This window comes from Heptranchias perlo, chromosome 19, assembly GCF_035084215.1.
Source record: "Heptranchias perlo isolate sHepPer1 chromosome 19, sHepPer1.hap1, whole genome shotgun sequence".
NCBI lineage: Eukaryota > Metazoa > Chordata > Chondrichthyes > Hexanchiformes > Hexanchidae > Heptranchias > Heptranchias perlo.
Genome location: NC_090343.1, coordinates 46,269,213 through 46,282,141, shown reverse-complemented (window position 1 = coordinate 46,282,141; position 12,929 = coordinate 46,269,213). Strand labels below are relative to the sequence as shown.

Genomic DNA, 12,929 nt, shown 5'->3' with positions numbered 1-12,929 from the left:
CCAGTGTAACTTCGGCGTAAGATCGGCGGAAACTACGTTTCCATCGAAGTTATGATGGCGGAGCAGGAGAGGTCATGAGGAAATTCCCGGCCCTAATGCCCCTTTCTACTTCCCTCCAACATCTTGTATTATTCTCCCTATGTTCATCATATGTCTCCTTTTTAACTTTTATTTTTGCCGGAAGTTCTCTATCTATCCATAGAATTCCAGCATTTGATGCACTGCCTTTTCTCCTCATCAAAACCATCTCGAATTTAAGTATCTTCCATCTGTTTGATCTGCCATTTTTTCAACTAATTATCCTAGACTAGTTCCTTTCCTCATTCGATTGAAATTAGCTAATTTTCAGTCCAAAATCGTTGTCTTTGACTCCTCCTTTTGTTTAGCTATTTTCAATGTGACCCTAATTAAGTAATGGTCACCACTTGATGCATTTAAGGGGAAGCTAGATAAGCACATGAGGACAAAGGAATAGAAGGATATGCTGATAGGGTTAGATGAAGTAGGGTGGGAGGAGGATCATGTGGAGCATAAAAGCCGGCATCGACCTGTTGGGCTGAATGGCCTGTTTCTGTGTTGTTGTTTCGCTGTAACTCGATTTAATTTCCCAAGTGTTCTCCTACCTTCTCCTGACTTCATACACTGCTTCTGACTCCAGTAAGTGAAATAACCAGGTCAAAAAGACTGATAGTGAAGACGTAACATCATAGAAACCATCATAATTTCTGCTATAATATGCTTGTCAATAATAATTAGTAGTCTTCAAATCTCATGCACAATGTTTGTTGTCCATAATCGTTAATTGTGCTTGAATTAAATTAATTAATTGGTTTTCTGTCTTGTGTTAAAGTCTTTATTGTAAAAATATTTGCAGTTCATGGTCAGTCCCAAGCCATTAAATAAAAATATTCTTTCATATCTCCGCAAATAATTCTTCAACCTCCACATCCTCAGAGTTACCCCAGGATCCCAACATCCCACAGGAGGAGACTGAAGATGAGGATTGAATCTTTAGTGGGACTCCTCCCGAAGGATCTTCTCTGAACAAACTCGGACGCCTAGTAAAAACGACAGAACGGTCACAATGGACATATGGTGACTCCTAACTCACTGGAAACCAGCGAGGTCCTTCTTTAAATATGCAGACCGGGCTGTAATGACATTGTGGGGGCCCGACTGCTATTTTAATCACTTGTGGTTTTGCCACTAGGTGAAGACAGCGGGAAGAGGAGTCAGGGCCAGAAGAGGCCCAAAGGGGTCATTTTTTTTTTACTTTCCTTGTTGGGCAAAAGTTTAGGCCTCCCCTGTCCCAGGCTCCCGATCGCCTCCCGAAACCCCCATTCCTGTGGCTCACCCGAGTGGTGGGGGACCATTCCCTCGGTCCCCGCTGGCGGACTCTTCCTGCCCCACATTCCATTCCCGCTCGCCGGCCAGCTGCCGCTTCCCACAGTTTCAGACGGCCAACTGAGAGGGGCCATGCACGTGTTGCCTGGGAGTTAACATCACCTAGGCCTCACGCTGCCATGGTCAGGGTGGTGGGGGGGGGGTGGAGTTTGCCATTTCCTCGATCCCTTGACCGACCGATTCACGCCCGAGTTTAAATCGGGGCTCAAATTGGTTCCATTTCCGTTCCATGCATTGATTTCACATCAGAATGGAGAAATTCCTATTGTGTTTGAGCAAAATCTATGGTGCTTGATAAGAAGTTGAGGGTTCTAGGAAGGTGAACAGGTTTGAAAAGCAGTGTGAGGCATAAAGATAATTCTGGTCTATTTTCTCAGTGGCCTTTGACTTGTGAGTCAGGGAGGCTGGTGAGAAGACTTATCATTATATTAATACCTTGAGCTCCTCTCACTATGAGGATGCTTTTTAAAATTATTATTCATTCATGGGATGTGGGCATCGCTGGCAAGGCCGGCATTTATTGCCCATCCCTAATTGCCCTTGAGAAGGTGGTGGTGAGCCGCCTTCTTGAACCTCTGCAGTCCGTGTGGTGAAGGTTCTCCCACAGTCCCATTAGGGAGGGAGTTCCAGGATTTTGACTCAGCGTCGATGAAGGAACGGCCGATATATGTCCAAGTCGGGATGGGATAATGTGTGACTTGGAGGTGATGATGTTCCCATGCATCTGCTGGTGGTGGTGAAGGTTGCGGGTATGGGAGGTGCTACCGAAGTTGCTATGGCAACTTGCAGTAGATGGCACACACTGTAGCCAAGATACGCCATTGGTGAAGGGAGTGAATGTTTAGGATGGTGGATGGGGTGCCAATCAAGCGGGCTCTTTGTCCTGGATGGTGTTGAGCTTCTTGAGTGTTGTTGGAGTTGTACTCATCCAGGCAAGTGGAGAGTATTCCATCACACTCCTGACTTGTGCCTTGTAGATGGTGGAAAGGCTTTGGGGAGTCAGGAGGTGAGCCACTTGCCACAGAATACCTGCTTTAGTAGCCACGGCATTTATGTTGCTGGTCCAGCTAAGTTTCTGGTCAATGGTGACCCCCAGGATGTTGATGGTGGGGGATTCGGCGATGGTAATGCCATTGAATGTCAAAGGGAGGTACTTAGACTCTCTCTTATTGGAAATAGTCATTGCCGGGCACTTGTATGGTGCAAATGTTACTTGCCACTTATTGGCCCAAGCCTGGATGTTGTCCAGGTCTTGCTGCACATGGGCATGGACTGCTTCATTATTTGAGGAATTATGAGTAGAGCTAAACACTGTGCAATCATCAGCGAACATCCCCACTTCTGACCTTATGGTGGAGGGAAGGTCTTTGATGAATCAACTGAAGGTAGTTGGGCCTAGGACACTGCCCTGAGGAGCTCCTGCAGTAATGTCCTCGGGCTGAGATGATTGTTTGCCATCATCAGCCCATAGTATTAAAGGTAGATTTGAATTGAGCCCATGGTGTCTAATGGGAATCTCATGATATGAGTTTGGCGGTCTGCGAATTGGTTTTATGTCAAGATTGTCAGTAGATCAGAAACCTGGCTCCTAAACAGACTGTCTTTCGAGGGATGCAACCGGCATTTTCGCAGGGTTGTCAGAAGTCACAGCTTTACTCAGGTTTGCAATCTGTTTGATGGCCTCACGTCTCACATCCAGTGAGGGGGCCCCCCTGATTGCAGCCGATTCTTCAGGTGTAGTGTTTTTGAGGCACAGGTGCTGGGCAAACACCGAGAGGTATTTTATAAAAACCGTTAAGTGCAGAGAATGATGCGAGGGGCTCTCCGGAGTGTGACGTCGCACCATGGTAAGCATCAGTGTGAAGGTTCTATGCTCAGGAACTTCCTTGTTTCACTGGATTTGCTTCCTTACATCCAATTTTACAGCATCAACTGTATTGACTGTTGAGCGTTAAGAGTTGTGCACTCACTGTCAAACAACAAAACAATGTAACTGGGCCAAATCAGGGAAGCAACTGCCAAAGCACTTGCACCTGCTGTGGTCTGCTGTCTCCCTCCTGAAAGTCCCTCAGCGAGCTGTTTGCGGAAATATGCCCACATTTCCAGGAAATGGGCATTTGGCAGGCAGGTGAGTGAGACTCTTTCCGATGGGGCAGAGGTTGGGGGAAGCTCTGACCTGCCGTGCCGTGGTGAGGTTGCGGTCACCATTCTTTTGCCCCGGAGTGTGTGGCCTTGAGCTGGAATGGTGTAACCGTGCGTCAGGAATGGAATGTCACGTGGATGGGAGGGCACAGCTTCCTGAACTGCTGTGTCTGGTGGTCTCTACCAACCAGCTTGCTCTCCACCCTGACTGAAAGCACCAGCTTTGCTGCTACTTCCCTCAGTCTCTCCATCCTCCTAAAATCTTTATGCTTCCAAAATCCGAGCTCGGCCTCACCCAATCACTATTTCCTTCTCTTCTCTTTCACTCTTTTTATTGGCCTGCAATGTTGGCCTTGACCCTTCACCTAGGTTTTTCTACAAAGAGAAAGCCTTTAGTAAAGTTTCTTTAGGTATAGAATCTTTGGCCTAACAACAGTAGGATTCACTGACATCATGAGATACTAACATACAATTGCTTAACTCTTAATGGAGTGTAAACCTGTTTCAGGTTAACCCTACATTAAAATAGCCAAGGAAGGGATTAGAGTAGGCATTAGCTGTGGCTCAATGGGTAGCACTCTTGCCTCTGAGTTAGAAGGTTGTGCATTCAATCCCCACTCCAGATTATCTGGTTATTATCTCATTGCTGTTTGTGGGATCTTGCTGTGTGCAATTAGCTGCTGTGTTTCCTACTTTACAGCAGTGACTTCAAAAGTACTTCATTGGCTGTTAAGTGTTTTGGGACGTCTTGAGGTTGTGAACGGCGCTGCATTTATACAAATTCTTTCTTCAGATACGAACCTATCAAGCTTTTCAAGGCCAATATTTCCAGCACACGTCTAAATCACAATGTTTTAATTGAAGTAGAGAACACTGCAGTGTTGTATCAATTGCATGATGGGATAGCCCAGCAGCCTGGAGGTCATGGTTCCAAGATAGTACTTCTGGCGATGTGAGGGAGAACAATCAATAAAATCAATAGCTGTTTTTTTTAAGGATCACTGTAAGTAAAAACAACATTTCAACATGGATTTTTTTTTCAGATAACGTCTGGACATCAAAACAGTAAAGTTCTATCGATTTGGAATGCGGAATATAGCTCAATGACAAGTTCAAGATTATAAAAGGGAATTGTCAAAGCTGATCCAGGCAAATAGTTCACCAATGTCAAAACCATTCAAATGCCAGGAACACGAGTTAAAAATGAGGGAATTAGGAATAAGAAAGGAGGTTAGGCCGAACTCCCCTCCCCCACACAAAGGATAACAGATGTCAGCATTGGCTCAGTTGGTAGCTCTCTCGCCTCTGAGTCAGAAGGTTGTGGGAGCAATATGTTCTCGAACCAACAAGAAGGCACTCCATACTAGAATTAGTAACGAGTGATGAACCAGACTTAGTTAATAATCTAACAGTAAGGGAACATTTATATAACTGTGATCATAATATGATCGAATTCAATGTTAGGTTTGAAAAGGAGAAACGTAACACAGTTACTTAGATTCTAGATTTCGGTAAGGCTAACTTTAACGGGATGAGACAGAGACTGACAACGGCAAACTGGTCAAAACTGTTATCGGGTAAAACTACAGATGAACAGTGGGAGGTGTTCAAAAAAGAATTTAGCTTAATACAGGACCAGTATATACCCCTAAGGGGTAAGAGCTCTACTTTCCAAATAAAACAGCCATGGTCAACAAAAGAGGTGAGAGATAACATAAAACTAAAGGAAAGAGCACACAGAAGTACAAAGAATAGTGTAGATCGAGGGGACTGGGAGAGATATAAAGAACAGCAAAGGAAGGCAAAAAAAAATATTAATAGCTGCAAAAAGGGAATACAAAAAGAAACTTATGAGGAATATCAAGATTAGCAAAGTTTTTACAATTATATTAGAAGAAAAAGGGTAGTCCGGGATAATGTGGGCCCTTTAAAAACAGATGTGGGTAATATTGCAAATGAAAATAAGGAAATGACAGACTTGTTGAATAATGACTTTGTGTCAGTCTTCACAGTAGAGGAAGAGGATAATATACCCGACATTCCAGGGAAACTAATAATGAATCAAGGACTGGATCTCACTAATGTTAACGTAAGCAAGAAAACAGTATTAGAAAAAATAATTGCACTAAAGACTGACAAATCCCCCGGACCTGATGGTTTCCACCCCAGGGTTTTAAAGGAAGTAGGTGAGGAAATTGCAGATGCTTTAGCCGTAATCTTCCAAAACTCTCTCGATTCAGGAATTTAGATTGGAAAATCACAAATGTAACTCGATTATTTCAGAAAGGTGTGAGAGAGAAACCAGAAAATTATAAACCTGTTAATCTAGCATCTTTTGTGGGGAAGTTATTGGAATCTATAATTAAGGACAGTGTGACTGAGCACTTAGAAACATATGAGCTGATTAGAGAGAGCCAACATGGATTTGTAAAGGGTGGGTCATGTGTAACGAACTTAGTTGAATTTTTTGAGAAAGTAATTAAAGTAGTGGACAGGGGAATGTCTATGTTTGTAATTTATATGGACCCCAAAAGGTATTCGATAAGCTTCCATGTAAGAGACTGTTAGCTAAAACTAAAACTCATGGAATTGAAGGCAAATTATTGACCTAGTTAGGAGATTGGTTAGGCGATAGAAGACAGAGAGTAGGGATAATGGGTATGTACTCGAATTGGAAGGAAGTGACTAGTGGTGTCCCACAAGGATCTGTGCTGGGGCCTCAACTATTCACTATATTTATTAATGACTTAGATAACACAATAGAGAGCCATATATCCAAGTTTGCCGATGACACAAAGATTGGTGGCATAGTAAGTAGTGTAGAGTATAAAATTACAAAGAGACATTGATAGATTAAATGAGTGGGCAAAGCTGTGGCAGATGGATTTCAACACAGGTAAGTGTGAGATCAAAAAAAGGATCGATCCGAGTATTTCTTTAAATGGTGAAAAGCTAGGAACAATGGAGGTCCAAAGAGATTTAACGGTTGATGTAAACAAATCACTAAACTATAGTGACCAGCTACAAAAAATAATCAAAAAGTCTAATGGAATGTTAGCCTTGATATCTAGAGGGCTAGAATATAAAGGGGAGGAGGTTTTGCTACAGCTATGCAAAGCCCTGGTTAGACCACATCTGGAGTACTGTGTACGGTTCAGGGTACCGCACCTTAGGAAGGATATATTGGCCTTGGAAGGAGTGCAGTGCAGATTCACCAGAATGTTACCAGGGCTCCAGTGGTTAGATTATGAGGAGAGATTACATAAACTAGGCTTGTATTCCCTGGAATATAGAAGGTTAAGGGGTGATTTGATTGAGGTTTTTAGGATTTTGAAAGGAATTGATAGGGTAGATAGAAACTTTTTCCATTGGTGGGGGAGTCTAGGACACGGGGACATAGCCTTAAAATCAGAGCCAACCCATTCAGGAGGGAAATCAGGAAACACTTCTTCACACAAAGGGTGGTAGAAGTGTGGAACTCTCTCCCTCAAAAGCAGTAGATGCTAGCTCAATTAATAATTTTAAATCTGAGATCGATAGATTTTTGCTAACCAAGATGTATTAAGGGAAATGGAGCCAAGGCAGCTAAATGGAGTTAGGATACAGATCAACCATGATCTCACTGAATGGCAGAACAGGATTGAGGGTCTGAATGGCCTACTCCTGTTCCATGTTCCTATGTTCCTATGAGACTTGAGCGCAAAATCTAGGCTGACATTTCAGTGCAGGTACTGAGGGAGTGCTACACTGTTGGAGGTGCTGTCTTTTGGATCAGACGTTAAACCAAGGCCCTGTCTGCCCTCTCAGGTGGATGTAAACAATCCCATGGCATTATATCACAGAAGAGCAGGAGAGTTCTCCCCGGTGTCCTTGCCAATGTTTATCCCTCAACCAATATCACTAAAACATATTATCTAATCATTACCACATTGCTGTTTGTGGGCTCTTGCTGTGCACAAATTGGCTGCCGCGTTTTCTGCATCACATCAGTGACTACGCTTCAAAAGTACTTAATTGGCTGTAAAGTGCTTTGGGACGTCCTGAGGTTGTGAAAGGCGCTGAGTAAATGCAAGTTCTTTCTTTCTTCTTTCCAGTCAGAGACACTTAATCAAAGAAGGAGGCCATTCGACCCATCCTGCCTGTTTTGGCACCAGCTCTTCAACTGGCGCTATCTTCTCTAATCCCATTTCTCTGCCCTATCCCTGGATCCTATTGGGCATTTCCTCTTCAAATATTTGTCCAATTCCCTCTTGAATGATCTTATAGGAACTGCCTCAACCGCCCCTTGTAGTAAAACTGCCCAGTGTGAAAAATAAAATCTTCTCACTTTCTGCTTCTAGTGATAATCCCGAGTGTATCTCCTCTTGTTACTAATTTGCCAACCAGTTTCACTAGTTACCCTCTCAAAATCATTTAATCCAGTGAGTTAAAGTCCAAATTTTTCAAGAATTTTCAAGTGTTTTAATCTTGGTCTAATTCTAGTGAATCTTCCCTGTACCCATCCCATTGTTCCAAAAATCGTTTCTATAAGGGAGTGCCCCAAACTGCCCACAATATTCCAACTGTGGTCTAACGAATGCCTTGTACAAACTCAACATCACTTTCTTCTTGCTTTTCTAATCACTGTCCCTCTGGAAGTGATAATGTGATCAGAGGTGCCCAAAGCTGGAGCCTCGTATTACTGGGCACCGAGGCCTGGGGCCTATTCAGTGCTTGATGCCTGAGAACGTGGGCCATGAGCGCTTGGACTACGCTGAGCCTCGCACTGACTGAGTGAAATGTGCACATTAAGGCATCAGAATTGTACCAGAGTAAAAGGAGCTCCCCATAATGCAGCTTAATCACCTAAAAACTGCTGCCATCGCTCAGCACCCATTTCAAACAAGAGCTTCAAGGGAAAACAGAAATAACCTTATCCTCCTGTGGGCCGTCTCATCCAAAAATGGCCATCCTACATTCCTAGTTCTCCTGTTGCTTAGCACCCACATGCTAGGAACATATGAACAGGAGTAGGTCAGCCAGCCCCTCGAGCCTGCTCCGCCGTTGAACTAGATCACGGCTGATCTGCACCTCAACCCCATTTACCCACCTTAACTCCAAACCCCTTGAAACCCTTACCTAACGGAAATCTATCGATCTCAGCCTAGAAAGTTTCAATTGACCCAGCATCCATAGCCTTTTGAGGGAGAGAATTTCAGATTTCTACTACTCTTTGTGTGAAAAAGTACTTCCTGACTTCGCTCCTGAATGGCCTGGTTCTAATTTTAAGATTGTGTCACTTTGTTCTAGTTTCTCTGTATCGACCCTATTGAATCCTTTTAACATTTTAACACCTCGATCAGATCACCCCTCAACTTTCGATACTCACGGCTGACCCATTAATGAGGTGGTTATGGCCGCCATTGTTGGACCCCCAAAAAGTGTTGTAGCTTTAAGGTTAGCAGCAGCTCTTTCACAGCTGCTGCACCCTGTGCCCTAGGTGTTCTCCCAGCCCATCATGAGCTACATGAGGGGAGCATCTAATGGTAATGAGGTGACCACACATTAATCAGACACGGTCTGCTATGTGGAGAGGCGCCACAGTCCTGGAATAGCTCCTGAATCCCATTCACCTTTTATACCTGCACCAGTTAACAACGACAAAATCTTGCATTTATATAGCGCCTGTGACGTAGTAAAACATCCCAAGGAGCTTCACAGGAGCGAAATCAGACAAAAATTGACACCGAGCCAAAGAAGGGGACATCAGGACAGGTGACCAAAAGCTCGGTCATAGAGGTAGGTTTCGAGGAGCGTATTAAAGGAGGAGAGAGAGTTAGAGAGGTGGAGAGCCTTAAGGAGAGAATTCCAGAGTTTAGGGCCGAGGCAGCTGAAGGTACAGCCACCAATGATGGAGCGAAGGAAATCGGGGATGGTCAAGAAGCCAGAATTGAAGGAACGCAGAATTCCTGCATGTTTCTTTGGTTTAGCCATTAAAACCAGCAGCCTTCAGTGAGCTAGAAGAAATAAATAAATAATTTATCTTTCTGGCCCCTAAACACACTTACAAAATAGACTCTTGGCTCGGAGTTGGGGCCTTCAGGAGGGGAGAAAACTTGAGTAAAGAGAATATTAAAAGGCTGCTTTCCACGTCACACCAAGAGTTTGGCCCTGTACTGTAAATAGTGTGGGTACGCAGTGAGTGTTGTACAGGCACTCTATGTATGGCGGGCTTTCCCTGGAAGTGCTATATGGGTACCAGTCCATGTTGGTAAAAAAATGGCAGTGTATGCCAGGCTGTTTGGATACTATCTCCTGTACAGCCCATGTATATGTGCCTTGGCAAATGGGGTACATGGTCTCTGTATGGTACACATCTCCTGTACAACATGTGTATATGTGCCTTGATATTTGATCCCTGTATGCTGTGCACGATTGTGCACCCTTTTGGGCTATTATAGATTTTTATAGTCTAAAACACACACCCTGCCCACAGTTATGGAATTCAGTGAAAAAATGGAAGTGCATTGCAGCTGGCACAGATGTGGGGCTGAAGGACGGTCAGAATTTCATAAATTGGCCCCTCCAATGTCCCAGTAGAAAGAAGCACTACCCGGTGTAACACTGGGGCCTAAAGACCAGAAGATGTCAAGTTTGTTTCCCGCTCTGTGCTGGGGCAGTGGTACAATTGAACCCAGTGCCCCTAAGGATAGGGAGGAGGAACTGTTCGCCAGCAGAATCCCCAGCTCCTACTGGAAATTGTGCTTGTGTGGAGGTGAGGAGGGGACCCAAGCTCGGCCGCGACGGTCCACGCAGTTGAATAGCCTGCCAATGTTCCCTCTCTAAGCTCATCCACGCAGAATGGCCATCTGAGACAGGGATGCTAGAGAATGGCTGGAGACATTAAAAGTGCTGACATTTGCTGATGTTTTTTGGAACCAGCCTTCACCTGGGAAAGAGATCGTCTTGGGGGGAGCAGTGAGGGGGAGAGATAGAATTAGTGGGGGGGAGAGATAGTGATCGTGGGGAGAGAGATCACAGGTAGAGAGATTGTGGAGGAGAGAGATCCTGGGGGGGAGAGATTGCTGGGAGAGAGATCGCGGGATGGGGGTTGAGAGAGATAGAGATCCTGGGGTCAGAGATCACGGGGTGGGGGGGAGGGGCAGGGATAGAAATCGCAGGAGGAGTTGGCTGAGCGCGTGGGGGGAGAGATAGAGATTGTTGGGGGGGTGAGGGGGAGAGATAGAGATCACGGGGGGAGAGATAGAGATCGCGGGGGGAGGTGAGGGGGAGAGATAGAGGTCGTGGGGGGGAGAGATAGAGATCGCGGGGGAGGTGAGGGGGAGAGATAGAGATCGCGGGGGGAGGTGAGGGGGAGAGATAGAGGTCGCGGGGGAGAGATAGAGATCGTGGGGGGAGGTGAGGGGGAGAGATAGAGGTCGCGGGGGAGAGATAGAGATCGCGGGGGAAGGTGAGGGGGAGAGATAGAGGTCACGGGGGAAGGTGAGGGGGAGAGATAGAGGTCGTGGGGGGGAGAGATAGAGATCGCGGGGGGAGGTGAGGGGGAGAGATAGAGGTCGCGGGGGGTGAGATAGAGATCGCGAGGGGAGGTGAGGGGGAGAGATAGAGGTCGCGGGGGGAGGTGAGGGGGAGAGATAGAGATCGCGGGGGGAGGTGAGGGGGAGAGATAGAGGTCGCGGGGGGAGGTGAGGGGGAGAGATAGAGATCGCGGGGGGAGGTGAGGGGGAGAGATAGAGGTCACGGGGGAAGGTGAGGGGGAGAGATAGAGGTCGTGGGGGGGAGAGATAGAGATCGCGGGGGGAGGTGAGGGGGAGAGATAGAGGTCGCGGGGGGTGAGATAGAGATCGCGAGGGGAGGTGAGGGGGAGAGATAGAGGTCGCGGGGGGAGGTGAGGGGGAGAGATAGAGGTCACGGGGGAAGGTGAGGGGGAGAGATAGAGATCGCGGGGGGAGGTGAGGGGGAGAGATAGAGGTCGCGGGGGGAGGTGAGGGGGAGAGATAGAGGTCACGGGGGAAGGTGAGGGGGAGAGATAGAGGTCGTGGGGGGGAGAGATAGAGATCGCGGGGGGAGGTGAGGGGGAGAGATAGAGGTCGCGGGGGGAGGTGAGGGGGAGAGATAGAGGTCGCGGGGGGAGGTGAGGGGGAGAGATAGAGGTCACGGGGGAAGGTGAGGGGGAGAGATAGAGGTCGTGGGGGGGAGAGATAGAGATCGCGGGGGGAGGTGAGGGGGAGAGATAGAGGTCGCGGGGGGTGAGATAGAGATCGCGAGGGGAGGTGAGGGGGAGAGATAGAGGTCGCGGGGGGAGGTGAGGGGGAGAGATAGAGGTCACGGGGGAAGGTGAGGGGGAGAGATAGAGATCGCGGGGGGAGGTGAGGGGGAGAGATAGAGGTCGCGGGGGGAGGTGAGGGGGAGAGATAGAGGTCACGGGGGAAGGTGAGGGGGAGAGATAGAGGTCGTGGGGGGGAGAGATAGAGATCGCGGGGGGAGGTGAGGGGGAGAGATAGAGGTCGCGGGGGGAGGTGAGGGGGAGAGATAGAGGTCGCGGGGGGAGGTGAGGGGGAGAGATAGAGATCGCGGGGGGAGGTGAGGGGGAGAGATAGAGGTCACGGGGGAAGGTGAGGGGGAGAGATAGAGGTCGTGGGGGGGAGAGATAGAGATCGCGGGGGGAGGTGAGGGGGAGAGATAGAGGTCGCGGGGGGTGAGATAGAGATCGCGAGGGGAGGTGAGGGGGAGAGATAGAGGTCGCGGGGGGAGGTGAGGGGGAGAGATAGAGATCGCGGGGGGAGGTGAGGGGGAGAGATAGAGGTCGCGGGGGGAGGTGAGGGGGAGAGATAGAGATCGCGGGGGGAGGTGAGGGGGAGAGATAGAGATCGCGGGGGGAGGTGAGGGGGAGAGATAGAGATCGCGGGGGAAGGTGAAGGGGAGAGATAGAGATCGCGGGGGAAGGTGTCAGCAGATCGCGGGGGAGTGCGGCAAAGCACAGAGAGAGAGAGAGAGATTGCAGCCGAAGATCTGCTTGAGGGGCCGGGGGGAGCTCTCCTGTTCCTCCTGGCCCACAAGCAGTGCTGGAAAAGTGCTTACCTCCTGGATCCGGCAGCTCCCACCTCCCTTCAGCTGCCGGGTTTCCGGAACCCTGAAAACTCGGCCCGCAGCCGTTGCCAAAATCTGAGTAAGGCAGCCTCATTTAAATATTATAATCGCTGACCTGCCTCTCCAGAGCGAGCTACTGGCCCGCTCCCAAACCAGAAGTCAGTGCTTTCGCAGTGGGTGGGGTCAGGTTTCACATTTTTAACAATTTAACTCCCTCCCCACCCCGACCCTCTCCTGCCCGTCATGGGGGGGGGGGGGTGGGGGGAGGGTTACAATTCCCTCCATTAATTCCA

General features: G+C 47.8%; 1 long non-coding RNA gene across 1 annotated transcript; it reads right to left on the bottom strand.

Moving 5' to 3' along the window:
• Positions 1–843: 843 nt before the first annotated feature.
• LOC137335500 (uncharacterized) lies at positions 844–12,717 on the bottom strand. Its single transcript, XR_010966437.1, has 3 exons — positions 12,628–12,717; positions 4,348–4,490; positions 844–1,058 (listed from the first exon to the last, which is right to left on the bottom strand). It is a non-coding gene; the product is annotated as an uncharacterized lncRNA (long non-coding RNA).
• Positions 12,718–12,929: the final 212 nt, after the last annotated feature.